General features: G+C 36.0%; 1 pseudogene; it reads left to right on the forward strand.

Annotated features, from left to right (window-relative positions):
• Positions 1-2,000: 2,000 nt before the first annotated feature.
• On the forward strand, positions 2,001-6,088 carry LOC112037421 (phospho-2-dehydro-3-deoxyheptonate aldolase 1, chloroplastic-like; annotated as a pseudogene).
• Positions 6,089-16,634: the final 10,546 nt, after the last annotated feature.

Below are 16,634 nucleotides of genomic sequence, written 5' to 3' on the forward strand. Positions count from 1 at the left end.
TTAAGAAAAAGAATTCAGCACAAAAAAAAATTAAAATTGGGACCTATAGTGGCCCCCTCCAAAAAAAAAAAAGCCGTATGAGTTCAAGCTTAACCAAATAGTACAAAATAGGACAAAATTTAGTTACAAAATCGATTGTAGCCTTAGGCTACAAACTCATTTAATATTTTTTTTATTGGAGATGAATTTTGACAAATCCACTATTGGATTGTATCTTCTTTTTATATTCTCCATGTTTGCAAAATTTCAAGAAAATTAAAGATCAATAGTTATGTCATCAATAAATTTTTAAATTGCAAGTTTTTGTAATTTAAAATTATGCATAAAATATAAGATTATAGATTATATAGTAAATGATATCCGATTGACACAAAAATTGACATGTGCATTAAGAGCGTAAAGAACATGTAATTCAACGGTTAGATTTTCAAAATATGCAGTAATATTTATTTTATTGAGTGAGTTTGTAGCCTAAGGTTACAACCAATTTTGTAACTAAATTTTGTCCGTACAAAATATGCCATAGAATATGGAATATTCTATTGCATATTCTACAATATTCCTAAAAAAAAAAAAAAAAAAACTAAAACTGAATGAGTTTCAGCAGTAAAGAAAAATATGAAATATGTCTAGAATATTCTATGACATATTCCAAAATATTTTAATATAATATAAATAAATATATTTATTTATTGAAATGTATATATTATCATATATTTATATTTAAATGATAGATGCTATGTCTACAATATTTTCACAACAAATCATAGGTGGTTAGTTATTATTGGTTTAAATTTGAATCTAACACTAAGATTACTTTTTTGCCTTAACAATAACTTAAATCATAGATAATATTTGGGTAAATTTGATTCATTGGTCCAAATTCCTATGTAAGTCTATCTTTATTTAACTTCTTTTTCATTTTTTTTAAAAGTTCGGAAATATGGATTGTTTTTCATGTGTAATATTAACATATGTGTTCTTAAAGGCTAAAACTCAATATAATTAGAGACATTACTCAAGTTGTATAAGTTAGGGTGTTAACCATTTAAATAAAATCAATACTAAAATAGTTGATTTAAATATCAAAATAAGATTTTTTTTTTTTTAAAGAATCCAGACCCAAGGGTCAAGTTTATTGCAAAAAAGAAACAGTAGCTTACAATGAGTCACATGACTAGAATCAGCTATATTGTCGGGAGATGATTCAATTCAAACCTGAAGCTCATTGTTAGAAACTACTTTTCCGGCTAAAAAAGGGCAACCGAATTGCTTGTGTTTAACATGAGAGAACTTACAAAAACGAAAACCATTAGCTAGCACAAGAACATCGTGTATCACATGACCATACTTTAGATTTATTGTGACCCAGCGAAAGCCTTTGCAGGTTTCTTTGTTGTTTGTAGTTTTCTCAAATTAAAAGACATGACAATTCTGCTGCTCATTACATTGCTAAACATGTTAATAATTTTGAGGTGTGGATGAAAGATGTTCCATCTCACCTACAAGCTGTAATCTTAACTGATTTAACTAACTTTTAGTAATAAATTATAGCCTCCTTCTAAAAAAAAAAAATCCATAATGAAGCACGATTTTTAAGTTCAAACTTTTATTATATATTATACAGTATAAGTATATGATATGATTTAATATATATATATATATATATATTTGAATTACTTATGGAAACAAAAAAAAGTTGATAAAAAATAGAAGATAATAACAATATTGGAAACCAATGATAAAATTAATTAAGAAAAATGCTAATAAATGCTCTTTAAGACATTGGTTAACAATTTAATTAAAATTTTTTTATAAAAATAAATAAAATAAATAATATTTTAATAATCTTCCTAATTTTTCATAAAAGAAATGTTAAAATTTTTAACCAATAACTTAAGCTGCTCGTTAACATTTCCAATTAATTAATGCAATATCGATAAGAACAAGGGTGTTGTTTGTATCCCAAAATAGCGCGCAACTCATTCCACACTCCACACACAGACGCAGCTACATTCCAACCCATCCTCATCTCTCATCTCTGACTCAAAAAGAAAGAGATGTCTCTGACTCACATTCTCAGAGGCTCTGTTTCTACAACCCCACTTCTCTCTCATTCTCACACCACTACTCCCACCACCAAACCCCACTTCCTCCACGTCACCACTCCAAAACCCACCACCATACCTTCTGTGTCAGTCTCTGACATTTCTTCCTCAGCAAGCTGGGCCACTCATGGACGTCCAAGAAGGCCCTCCAGCTCCCGGACTACCCGGACCCGGAAGAGCTCCGGTTGGTCCTCATCACCCTCGAGTCCTTCCCTCCCATCGTGTTGGCCGGCGAGGCTCGCAACCTCGAGGAGCGGCTGGCTCAGGCCGCATTGGGTGAGGCCTTTTTGCTTCAAGGTGGTGACTGTGCCGAGAGCTTCAAGGAGTTCAGTGCCGATAACATCAGAGACACTTTCCGGGTTTTGTTGCAAATGGGTATCGTCCTCACCTACGGGGCACAAATACCTGTCATTAAGGTTCGGTCCGGTTCTCTCTCTCTGTCTTTCGTTTCTTTTTTGGGTTTTTTTCGTTAGATGATTTGGGTGGGTCTTTCGTTGTTACTTGCATGCTTTAAGAGTTCGGGAATTCGAGTGTGTTTGTTGTGTGCCGAGGATTAGGAATGCGTTTTGTTCGTTCTTTTGAGTGCTAGATGCTTCATAATTGGGAATTTTGAAACATGGATATGTGGGTCTGAGTTGCTTAATGCATGTTTGTTTAGTTTTTATTTTTTATTTTAACATATAAAGCGTGCGTTTGGGAATTATTGAAAAAAGTTTTGCTTTTTGTCTCGGTTTATTTTTTTGGCAAACACTCTACCTTTTAGCCTTTTTGATTCGTATGGATATGGCGTCCTTACCACTTACCAGGTTTTGGCCACGGATTAATACACCATCCTTAACTTATTTCATGAATAAATTAATGCATTTTCCTCATGAGTTGCTAACAACTTTTTTATTAGTGTCTGACCATGTTGACTGACACCTTATTTTACACACACACACACATGGGTGCTTTCTTATAGTTTTTTATAGGATCTTCGTACTATTATAGCAGCAAAATGATGATTGAAACTACCCTCGTAATGATTATATAGGAAGATAAGTGGAAAGTTGAAGTCTTATATATGATGGAATTGCTACACATGAATCATTATACAATCCAATGAACTGGCATTTGCAAATTGTAATTCTGATTTATTTTAGAGTAGTTTATTGTAAAAATTTTCAGCAGTCTTATAAATATAATTTTTCTTGCATCATGTTTTGAAGAATTCTTTTTAATCTGCATTTCCTGCTGTTGTGTCCCATAGGCTTCTCCCTTGATTGTTTACCAAACTAGTAATTTGGGCTCTCGTTAATAGGTAATGATTTGTGGTTAATTTTATTATATTAAGTCAACACTTAGTTCTAATATTTTTTTCCATTATCTTTTGTGTGTGCACCTTGCTTACATGTAGTTGACAAACTCCAGATTTGGGATTGAGTGGCCAAATTCTGACTGAAAGTTGCTGCATTTTTTTAACGTTTAAAGCTTAGTGTTCCATAAAAAAAATGTGCAAAGCCTTGTGTGCTAAAATCACGTATATAATTCCATGTGTAACTACAAGACGTTTAAGTAAAATTTGCTTCACTTTGTTTACTTCATGACAGGTAGGAAGGATGGCAGGCCAATTTGCAAAACCTAGGTCAGATACTATTGAGATTAAAGATGGTGTGAAGCTCCCTAGTTATCGGGGAGACAATATCAATGGTGATGCTTTTAATGAGAAATCTAGATTACCTGATCCGCAAAGGTTGATCAGAGCATACCTCCAATCTGTTGGCACGCTGAATCTCCTTAGAGCATTTGCCACTGGAGGGTATGCTGCCATGCAGAGAGTCTCACAGTGGAATCTTGATTTTGTGGTTCACAGTGAACAGGGAGACAGGTATTTTATTTATAACACCTCCATTTAATGCAATTTTTCTGTTGTGCCTCAATTTCTTATCTATAGTTATTCTGATTATTTTAGTCAATAACCTTATGTTTCGACTCAAGCAGTGGATTTCATAAAAATAGTTGTTATTTTGTGGTCCCATATTCTTTATTAGCAAGAGAGTTGCATGAAAATGAATGCTTTCAGTATTCAAATTTACCCAGGTTGGTTTCCTTTTGTATCATACTTACTGCACCTTACCTTGTTGAGGAAAGGTGCACGGAACTTGTGCAAAGAGTAGATGAAGCTCTGGGGTTCATGGCTGCTGCTGGGGTTACTGTAAATCATCCGATGATGAACACTGTTGAGTTTTGGACATCTCATGAATGTCTTCATTTACCATATGAGCAGGCCATGACAAGGGTGGATTCAACAACTGGGTGTTATTATGATTGTTCTGCTCATATGCTTTGGGTTGGTGAGAGGACTCGGCAGTTAGATGGAGCACATGTTGAATTCCTCCGGGGTGTATCTAATCCTCTTGGCATAAAGGTAAATGACAGTTGCACTTATAAGGAGATAAACATGGTAGTTGTGTTCATGAGAATCTACAAAGGCGACCTCAAGTTATATAATTTTAATTTAATAAAAATGTTGCTCTGACGATATTATTGTCTATAAACCTCAATGGTGAGAGCAAGGGGGATTTCCAGGTTAAATCACACATGACTCAAATTATTAGAAATAATGCTTAATTTTAGATCTATGTAAAAGTCATAAAACCCCTGTTTTACTTGATTTACTTGATAATTTAATGCGTATAAGTATGAAATGTGTCCAAAAGATTTAAGGAGACTAACTGTCTCATGCTTTTTGTGTGTGATACTCTGAGCTATTCTTTGGATTCTTATTATGGACATTGGTGTATGTCATTGATCTTTTTATGAAGAATCTTGGTAAGTTGAGGTTTTCTTGAATAGGGGGTCTTGAAGTGATTGAGTGGGCTCAGTTGCTTTCGCTCAAATGGTGCTCAAGATTTATGTACTTCGGGGTTTTAATTGTTGAAAAGTCAATTATTAAGTTCTCTGTAATTTCACACATGAGATTAAAATTTCAATGATAATATTTTTCTACATTCTCTTCTCTGGGTTGTTGATGTCTGGACTTGTTCATACAGGTGAGTGACAAAATGGATCCAAAGGAGCTTGTGAAATTGTGTGAAACTCTCAACCCTCACAACAAACCTGGAAGGCTGACAATAATAACTTGAATGGGGGCAGATAATATGCGGGTAAAGCTTCCCCATCTGATTAAAGCTGTGCGCCAGGCTGGGCTTATTGTCACTTGGGTTAGTGATCCCATGCATGGGAACACAATAAAGGCTCCTTCTGGTCTCAAGACACGACCGTTCGATGCAATCAGGGTAAGAACTCAACCATTCTCAGCTTCTGGACCCAGGTTACACCTTCAGAATACCTCAGGAAGGAGTTTTGCTCTACTTCCCTCAATCTTCACTTTACAATTGAAAATGGAACAATCATTTACTAGCAGCATGATCCCTACTTTAACTGCTTCCTCTCCCAGACTTGATCTTAGTTGAAATCTATTGACCTTTTCTTCTTTGAATTCTACCCTTCTAATTTCTTTTCACAAAGGCATTGCTTGTCTGTAATGATACTTTTCTTTTGTCTCAGGCTGAGTTGAGGGCTTTCTTTGATGTTCATGCACAAGAAGGAAGTCATCCTGGGGGAGTTCATTTGGAGATGACTGGGCAGAATGTGACGGAGTGCATTGGAGGGTCGAAGGCAGTGACCTTTGAAGACTTGAGTTCCCGCTATCACACACACTGTGACCCCAGGCTGAATGCTTCACAGTCACTTGAATTGGCATTTGCCATAGCTGAGAGGCTGAGGAAGAAATGGTTAAAACCTGCTAACAACTTTCAAAGGTAATGATCCTATGAAGTGAGATATTTTGAGCTTTTGATCTTTTGCTCCTGGAAGTTCTCAATCATTTTATTTAGGGTCTTTTAAATATATATATATATATAGAAGAGTGTAGACACATTTTTTTTTGCTACCATAAAATTCTCGTTTAAATGGAGGCCCTTGGCTTGTTAATTATATTTCTTCATAAATCATGCTTGTCATAGTTGGACCTATGTGTGTGCGCGTGTGTGTGCAGGCTCGTGCATGACTGGTGCTTTGGAAGCCTGCTTTGTGCATTGAACCATAAGTAACATTCTAGTTTGAGATGATGTTACAAATTTAATGGCTACATCATGCCCTTTTCAATATGAGATTATGATATATTAAATTTCTTGACTTTAATGTGGTTTTCATGTTGTTAGGTACAATGGATGTAAAATTTTGTTACCTTGGTGTGATTTCCATGCAACTTCTGAATATTTATCAAGCTTGAAAGATTTTCTATAGTTTTTGGGCAGGTTGTTTTCTATGTCTAACCTTCATATGCATAATTTATGTCATGGAGTCTTGACCTTTAAGTTAAGAGGTCATGCTTTGGTGTAATAGTAGCAAGTGCCTTCCACCTAACGAGGTGAGTTGATCAGTTGATGTCTTGTTCCCCAAAAAATGGGGAGGATGCCCTTACACCAATTCGTTCCTTCAAGTGGTTGAAGGTACAGGTTGGTGAATCTAGTCCCTTCAAGGGCCTATAATTATTGTTATTTCGCATTTAATTCGAGTTGACTAAGTGGAAAAAAGGAGAAGAAGGAATTCAGCTTCGAATTCGCATAGGCTTCATTGGGGAACCTTAAATGGACCACGTCAGCGATTAGAATGTTGGTTTGGGCCGTTTGTCATGTTCGATCTTGTCATTTTGCATTGGAGGTGAGAACTGAGAAGAGTTTGGTTTGGCCTAATGGGCCCTCTTAATTTTAAGGTTGGACAACTGTTTTTATAATAGAAAAGGGAAACAACGGTTAACCGTTAACCTTCTCAAGCGATCACAAAGCATGTATCTTTATACGCTACAAACTAAAATCATTCTACGTTTGTTGTCACCCCAAAAGAATCCAAACTATATAAAGAATCACTCAACCTTATTGATCTTGTGGCTACTGGGCTAAGAGTCCTGCAATTTAACTAGCATTTTTGGGTATCTTTAATAGAGACATCTAAGTGGCATTTTCTGGTGTCTTCAATAAAGATATCTAAGGTTCAAACCTCTCGTTCTAAAACTATTTAATTAAAAAAAAAAAAAAAAAATCTGGTGGTTGTTGCTTATTGGAACAATTAGTTGCATGAAGCCTTGACCAAAGAACCAAAAGCAAACCTGAAAATGCTATTTATTTATTTTTAATGGTTTTATTAAATAATAGGGGCCACTGGCTTTATGCAAAACAGAAATAGAAAAAAAAAAAAAAGCAAAAATAGAAATAGAAAAAAATAGAACAAACAATTACATAGTGAACACAAAAGTTTACATTTACATGAGTTGGATCTTAGGGTAAGGCTTGCATCCACGGTAGGATTTGCGCAGGTCAAGTTGCGCATGTGGAAGGCAATATTTTTAACCAACCCGGAAAATTTCAATCCGCCGCTAACTCACGAATCTATTAAACCGGTGGGTCAGTCAAAAATCTTAATGGTTTCAACTTGGTGGATTGAGTGAGTTGGGTGGGTTAACAAATTCAATTAACTAAATGAAATTATTTCAGTTAAATTAGTGTTGATGCCCACTTTGGCAAAAATGCCCAATAACAAGAAGAAACCCAACAATACAAAAGGGGTAAAGGAAGAAGAATTAGCAAAGTAAGAAAAATCATTAAACCCGAATGACAGGAATTATGGTTCACAGGCCTATAAAGTAGTAAAAAAGGCCACAAAGAAAGCAAAAGGACCCAGGGGAGCCTAGGGAAGGAAGTAGTAGCCTATGAGAATCATATGAAGTATAAAACAAGTAAAGGTGGGCTGGAGGAGCCCAAAGAAAGGAATTAGTAAAGAGGGGTTGGTGCAAAGATCAACAAACCCCAAAGACAAAGGATATAGTAATTAGGCTGGGAAAGGTCAAGAAATTTAACAAAAGCCCATGGGAATATAAGAATGGAACGGGTCAAGGATAACCAAAGGAATGAAGTAGGCTGAGGATGCCTAGAGAAATAAAATGGGCCAAGGAATGCCTAAGATGATATGAAAACTAACCCAGCAAAAATGCTAGGCAACGCGAACTAAGTGAAGAAAAATACATAATAGGCCCAAAGGAGGCCCAACAAGCACAATTAAGCAATATCATGGCAAAAGCAATGCAGTGGTGGGGCAAAAGTATTAGTCGACCCACAAACTAGAAGTAAAAGGGGATCGGGGTTGAATTGAAGAAGAAAGGGCCCATGTCCAAGCAATACCTAGCCTAAAGGAGAAACAAGAAGCAAAGAATGAAAATCCAATGACTTATTCACACCACAAAGGGTTAAAAATAAGCAGCAGAATGTGCAGCAAGACTAGACAAACCCCAGACGATGGCAAATGCGTGAACAACAGATAAGCCATGAACTCACATGGGAGTGGAGCATGCACAAGGCTCAGACACTACCCACTTGTACCCAGCCAATACAAGTGTGGTGGGCCATGTGTTAAAGGCAAGAGAGGGTATGGTTTGGCGGTGGGGAGAAGGGGAAAGTCTATTATGAGATTTCTGCTCAAGTTTTTTTGGGGGAAATGTCCTGCTAGGATGACATACCATCCAAAAGATGGAAAGATGAGCTGGAATTACTAAGTGCATGCCATAGGAGTTAGTAAGAGAGAACACTCAACCCTTATCCAGATGAGAATGCCACGGAGAGTAAGAAAATAAAACAAAACTCTTTTTGTCTAGGAATGGAATATGGCACAGCCAGCCAGGGTAGTGATGCTAGCTGAGCAACTAGCAAAACTAGTGGGTGGCTCGGGAAGGACACCTACACCAGGCCAAAAGTAGTTGAGAGGTAAAACGATAAATCTCATCAAAGCAGATGGTATAAAAAGGCCTTACCTGTGCATAGTAAACAACAACAGAAAAACAAGGGAGAACAGTAAGAAACATAGAGAAAAGAGAGAAATATAAAATGGAGGAAAACAGAGAGAAAAAGGAAGTAAAAATAAGAGAGTAAAAAGAAAAGTGAGAAAACAAAAGTGTGATAAAGCATGTATAGGCTACTCCCTTCTCTCCCTCTCAGCCTACTCTCTAGCAAGCTAAAGGATTTGAGAATAAACCACTTAGGTCCATTCTTTCAAAGTAGGCAATTTCTATGACAGGATTCCCTTGTGAGATTGCCCACATTGGAGATTGGTTCCTTTCTTGAACTTAAATCTACTAAGGAGCTAAGTTCAGCAGACTAATCCCCTTCCCCTCTTTTATCATAATTGTTTAAGCATTAACATTATCCTTTTCATTGTTGTTAACTTATTTCTGCCATACTCATATTATTGTATTCTCCTGTTGCTAAGTTGTTTAAATATTCTCTTTGGTTGGCAGCGAGTATTTTAGCTAGAATACCTTTTTTATTGTCATGTTATATTATGTGTCTCCTGCCGTAACATTTTTATGACAGCATCCCCTATCGTGAGCATGTTATCAAGATTTTTGCAAAGGGGTCTTAGCTTGTGCAAAAGTTGGCTTAAGGTGCATTTCAATTAAGCCAGTCTTGACTCTTCTACCGTGGGTCTTAATACGGTAGGAACAGTCTAGCCCAGGATTCAAAAAAGGCCCACCACAATTAGATAGTTTTTTGCTCTCTCAAATAAGAAAAGAAAAGAAAAATTGCAATTTTTATTAAATATAATTACAAATGCTACATTTTTTTTATTAGAATGATTGAAAAACTTATCACACTAAAAAGAAAAATATCTTAAAATCTAAAATTAGACATGTACATGGAGTAAGAATAATAACAAAAACTTAGAGAGAGCGGCTAGAGTTTATTAAGAAAGAGAAATGTGAAAATGAAAAAAATAAAAAGAAAGAGCGAGAGGTGAGGGATGAGAAAAATAAAGCAAGTTAATATGTGAGGGAGAGTTTTGCAATATAACAAAATGTGTATAGATATATGCTATGCAACCACTATTCAACCCAATATGCTAAATTATCTATCTAATCCACCTAACCTGACCCGTCTCACTTAATAGACCTGCATGTATTGGGTCGGGTTGATTCTACATTTTGTTATGAGGTGTGTTATGCTTCTTTAAAGGATTATGAGTATGTCTCCTCCTATATTGATTGTTCTTACCACGTCTACAACCTCAACCTTTATTTCCTCCATTTCTTTCAAATGATATTTCATTCACTTCACGGAATGGTGTGAAGCTAGTGAAGTGAGATTGGTGATTTCTTAATAAAAGCTTGTTATTTTGTTTAGCCAACAGAAGACATGATATAAATTTAGAATACTTTTGGAACTTACGCTCTCTTTATTGCTATTGTAGGAGCACATTTGAGACATGAAATGTAATAAACATTTTTCTAACATGTCTTCGTCAGTATTTTTCACCACATAATTTCAATTGTGAGCTGATTTTAAATAGTGTTGAGTTATACTCACTCACATTTTTGAAATCTTGCAACCTTAGATTCAACTAGTCATAATGAGTTATTGGAAGGATTACAGTTGTATGATGTTTGTATCTCCCCTTTAGATATTTCCATGGAACTAGGGGATCTTTTACTGTGAGGTACTTAGTTTTTAGTTCTTCATGGACGTGATGATGAATAAATTAAGATCATTGCCTATGCCCGATCTTGTTGGTATGCTTGGTTGTCATCTTTAATGGTATCTTTGAGGGTTGTTGATTCCCATTTTGGCAAAAGGGCCTAATTACAGAAAAAAGGGCCTAATAATAGAAGAAGCCTAATAATATAAAAAAGGGCAAAGAAAGAAGAATTAGCAAAGCAAGAAAAAAAAAACCATTAAGCCCGAATGGCAGGAATAATGGTCCACAGTCTTACAAAATAGTAAAAGGCCCCATAGAAAGCAAATAGGCCCAAGGGAGCCCCAAAGGATGAAGTAGTAAGCCCATTAACAAGTAGAAAGCATACAAAGACGGGCCAGAGGAGCTTAAAGAAAGGGATTAGTAAATGAGATTGGTTTGAAGGCCAATAAACCCAAAAGTAAAAGATATGATAATTGGGCCGGGAAAGCCTGAAAGATTTAGCAAAGGCCCATGGGAATGTAAGAAGTAGGAAAGAATGAGACGGGCCAAGGATGCCCTAAGGAATGAAACGGGCCGAGGATGCCCAAAGGAATAAAATGGGCCAAGGAAGCCCAAGATGATATGGAAATTGACCTAGCAAGAATACTGGGCAACGTAAACTAAGGGAAGAAATAATACATGAAACTGGCATGGCGGGCCTAGAGGAAGCCTAGCAAATGCAAGTTAAACAACATCATGGTAGAAACAATGTAGTGGCGTGGCAGGAGTACCAGTTAACCCACAAACTGGAAGTAAAAGGAGACAGTGACTGAATTAAAAAAGAAAAAGCCCATACCCAAGCAATACCTAGCCCAAAGAAGAAACGAGATGCAAAGAATGAAGACCCAATGACTCATACACGCCACAAAGAGTTAAATGAGCAGCAGAATGCAAAGCAGGATCAGATAAACCCGCAGGCAATGGCAAAAGCGTGAACACTAGACAAGCAATGGACTTATATGAGAGTAGAGCACGCACAAGGCTTAGGCACCACCCATTTGTACCTAGCCAATACAAGGGCGGTGGGCCATGGGTCAAAGGTAAGAGAGGGTATGGTTTGGTGGTGGGGAGAAGGGGGAAGCCTATTCTGGGGTTCCCACTTAAGTTCTTTTGGGGGAAAAATGTCTTACTGGAATGACATACCACCCAAAAGAGGCAAAAATAAGCTGGAATCACTAGGTGCATGCTATAGGAGATAGTAAAAGGGAAACCCATCCATTATCTAGATGGGAGTGCCACGGGAAGGAAGAAAATAAAACAAAACTATTTTTGTTTGGGAATGAAGCGTGGCATGGCCAGTGCAGGGTAGTAGTGGTGGCTGGGTAGCTTGCAGACCAGTGGGTAGTCCGGGAAGGATACCCACAATAGGCCAAAAGTAGTTGGGGGGTAAAATGGTAAATCTTATCATAGTAGACAGTATAAAAAGGCCTTAGCCGTGCACAGTTTGTTGGGTTAAAATGAATTGACCCTTTGAAAATTAATAGATTACCCAAATTAATTAATTAGGTTTAATTACATGAAATGACGTAGTAGCACAAACAAATCACCAACTAATCTAAATGCAGCGGAAATTAAATTTAATACGGTGATTTGTTTACAAATGGGGAAAACCACCAAAGCAAAAACTCCACCGGGTGATTTTAAGGTCACTACTCTTAAGAATCCACTATTATCAATTACAAGTGGTTACAAGTATAAGGAATCTTACCAAACCCTTTAGCTTATCTCGAAATACCAACCTACAGTTGAACCCTTACCCCAATACCCAATTGGACTTGTATTGTAGTGGCAATCTTCCCATTCAATGCACGAATCCTAGTACGTGACTAACCGATGATGCATGGATCCTAGTACGTAACTAACTCCTTTGCACGAATCCCAGTACATTGCTTAGGCAAGAAAAGTGACTAACACCAGACAAGCAATGGACTCATATGAGAGTGGAGCACGCACAAGGCTTAGGCACGGATCCTAGTACGTGACTAACTCCACAGTAACCCTTTGATTGATGTAGTTGATTTGCAACAGCTTCACATAGAAACACCAATAAGATCTTCAATGATAGTGTGAGAGACTTTGCTTTGTTATAGAACCCAAAGGCGTACAAGAAACGCAACAAGAACTCTTTCTTCTGTAGGAGGAGGCTAGAGTTTCATAAAGAAAACCTTATAAAGCTCTCTAGGGTTAGGTTTTTCTTTTTCCTCCTCCTTGTTTAAATAAGAGCTCAATGGGCTCTCCTATTCCAAATAGATATACAAAAACCTTGGGCTTTCCTAGTCCAATAAGGATTGTACAAACCCATAAATAAATAGCCTTTTAGAATAAAAATGTTGTTGGCTATAGTTTGAACCCTATAAGCTTGATAGATTGAGACATGTGTCGAGCTTGAATGAATCTCGACAAATCGAGCTTCTGTCAAGGAGGTATCGAGACTTGCAGATTGCACTTTTCTTGAGTAGTTCTTGATTAATCTTCATGTCTTCAATGTAACCACTTGTAATGATCATCTTGAACCAACTTAGATTTACCCAAATACAAGTAAAGTGCGTTTTGTCAAAGGATATGCCAATTACATAAAAATATGTCCCTTACAATCTCCCCCTTTGGCAATCTATGACAAAACCACAAGAGTACATTGAATGTCCTAGAATACATTCTACTCAAGATTATAGAATAAATAAGCCTAGTCTAAAAGATTTGAACCTTGAAAGTTACTGCAAGAAGAAGGTTCAGAATTTTGACTTGGCTTTAACTTGTCTTTCCTGAAAGGCACTAAACAAAACACATCAAGGTACCATGTGGAAAATAATGACAAGTTAAACAAACAAGAAACATGTGTATAAAGAGAGAGAAAAAAAAAAAAAAACAGCACATATGATATAAAGAGTGAAACACATATATTATCATCAAGTATAGAAACAACACATGATGTATGTAAATGGTTACAAAACCAAAAGATACACAACACAAAATATATATCAATATCAAAGTGTATTAGACTAACTCTCCCCCTAAGTTAGTTACATCAAAAACTTTCTTCCTTCTAACATGAAGTTCTCAACCTAAGTCTATTACTCCCCTTGAGGAATGACATTCGATTCTTAAAATTCTCTCCATTTTTGACACGATTGTCAAAGGCCATAAAAGGCCAAAAAACTTGACTGGAGATAGATAGAAAACTGGACACAAAGGAAAAAAAATGCAAAATAAAGAAAAATAAAATGCATACAAGGGTATCTCGATCGATCGAGGAGGTGTTGAGAATCTATTGAGAAGAAGCCAACTTCGATGGATTGAGAATCTGTCGAGGATGTGTCAAGCAGACAGAGAGCACAAAATTTTGGCTCGATGGATCGACCTATCTGTCGAGAAGCTGTCGAGGTCAAACCCAGAAATCTCAATAGAAGGGGTATCTATCGAGAAGCTATCGAGGATGCAAAAAAGAGGTTTTTCAAGGGGAAAAAACACATAAGATGAGAAAGCAACAAGATGGCTACTCAAACAAGCATCCAAGCAACATGTTAAGCACTTAAACCACACCTCAACTCTAGATGCAAAGCATTCCTAGATCCACAAACATACTAAACAAGTCTAACCAATTTTATATTGCAAAAATAAGTTAAGACAGTTTAACAAGTATACATTAACACATGTATCTCTTGTGATGGTTAAAACACATTGTACTTGCACATGTATCAAGAGTAGCAAAGAGTATGCGTGTTGTGTGTGAAAACATAACAAGTGTACACAAGTTTCTCATATTATGATGATTTGAGATATAAGAATATCTAACACACTCACACACAATCATAACTATTTGATGGGAACTATCACCTTTGAGGTACATCATATAAATCTCAAATCTCTTAGAAACACACTTAAAATCATTGTAAAAGCATTTTGATTCTTTTTGCTTTATATTCTTTGCATATTTTCTTTTTGAACATATCATGTATGAGCATATAAGAGAGAAAAGAAATACCCAATTATGTAAGCCAAAACATCACAATTTTATTATGCCAAAGCACATAGATGTTATACATGATTGGCGAGCTTTAGTGGTGAGATGGTTATTTATGCCTTTCTCTTAGGATTTTCTAATCCTTCCCGTCAAAAAGAGTGATATGAGTATTAAGTATAAAAGATTATTTAATTGTACTCATCACCAACATGAGCCACAAAGCTCACTTGCTTAGTTGTGCATTGAGATGCTCATTTAAGCTACAAGAGAGACAATGTTTAGAAACTTTGTTTCAATGGCCATCCAAGATACACAAGTACCAATATACACAAACACACACTGTTTTGGTATTTTTCTCATTTTTCAATTTTTTTTTTGAAAAACAAATAAAACAAAAACTGAAAACAAATAAACAAAAACAAGCAAATAACTATAAAGCTTAAAAACTAAATGCAAATGCATGAAAGCATGATTCCAAAAACAAATAAGAAATCAAACAAGAAAGTCCAACTTTAGATAGAAAGAATTAAAGCAGAGGATAAACAATTAAGTTTTAGGATTCTTCATTACCCACACAGCACAAGTCTTTGGCCGTGAAGATGAAAATGCACGTGTCTTAGTATGACTACTAAAGGACATAGAGGAATTAGAATTCCCCTGAAATTGAGTTAAAAAGCTTAAAAATTTTAATAACTCACCAAGAATAGGTACAGAGCCTTTAGACAAAGGATGAGACCTATTGGACACTCGCTTATGAGGAAACAACTTGAAACAATTAGGGCGAGTGTGACCAGAACCACCACAATGGTGACAAACATGAGTAGTTTTAGAGCTACTCGGCTTCCTAGAAGGAGGTCTAACCTTAGAGGTTGACAACTTAGGACAATTTGGCCTAATATGACCAACAATATGACAATAATGACAAGTGGGGACAAATTTAGAATTTTTGTTCAACCTAGGAGGAATTTTAGACATAGGTTTAGAAACTTCAGCATTAACATGTTAACATCAGATTGTTTTCCTTTGTCTATCCTAGCAATATTAGCATTCAAATCTTCATTATTCCTTTTAAATGGTGGAATATAAAAATCTTTTTCTTTTGAGTTAGGCTCAACAATAAGTTTGGCACTAGTTAATTTTTCAACTTCAATTTTAGATTCAACTAGTTGCTCTTCCAAACTCTCAATGTTGTCCACTTGAGATGAAATTTGATTTTTAAATTTTTCATTCAAATTATTAGCTTCATCCAATTTTACAATCAATTCATCTCTTTCAAGTTTGACCTTTTTAAAATTAGCTTTTAATTTTGTAGAACATTCAAAAGATTTCATACAAAAATTATAAAGCTTGCAATAGGCATCTTGAATATCATCATCATCATTCAACACAAGATTATGCAAATAAAAAAAATCAATAATTTCCATGACAATGGGGGTCAATGGATCACACTGCAAAGATTAAAACCTAATCAGAGTGTGCCTGCTCTAATACCACTTGATAGGATAAAAATAGTATTGACCCCTTGCAAATTAATTAATTACCCAAGTTAATTAATTAGGTTCAATTTCATGAAAAGTGTGGAGGCATAAAGAAATCACCAATTATACTAAGTGCAGTGAAAAATAAATTTGACACGGGTGATTTGTTTACGAATAGGGAAAACCACCGAGGCAAAACCCCACCAAGTGATTTTAAGGTCACCACTCCCAAGAATCCACTATTATCAATCACAAGTGATTACAAGTATAATGAATCTTACCAAACCCTTTGACTTATCCCAAAATACTAACCTACAGTTGAACCCTTACCCCAATACCCAATTGGACTTGTATTGTAGTGGCAATCTTTCTGTTCAATGCATGAAGCCCAGTACGTGACTAACTAATGATGCATGGATCCCAGTACGTGACTAACTCCACCAACTTGAAGAAGATGTTGACTGCAAAGTTTTCACTTCATCAACAATTAAGATCAGGAAGCTCCTTGGTTACAAAATCCTTGGCGTAAAGACGCAGTAACTT

Source organism: Quercus suber, unplaced genomic scaffold (assembly GCF_002906115.3).
Source record: "Quercus suber isolate HL8 unplaced genomic scaffold, Cork oak 2.0 scaffold_481, whole genome shotgun sequence".
Classification (NCBI taxonomy): Eukaryota; Viridiplantae; Streptophyta; class Magnoliopsida; order Fagales; family Fagaceae; genus Quercus; species Quercus suber.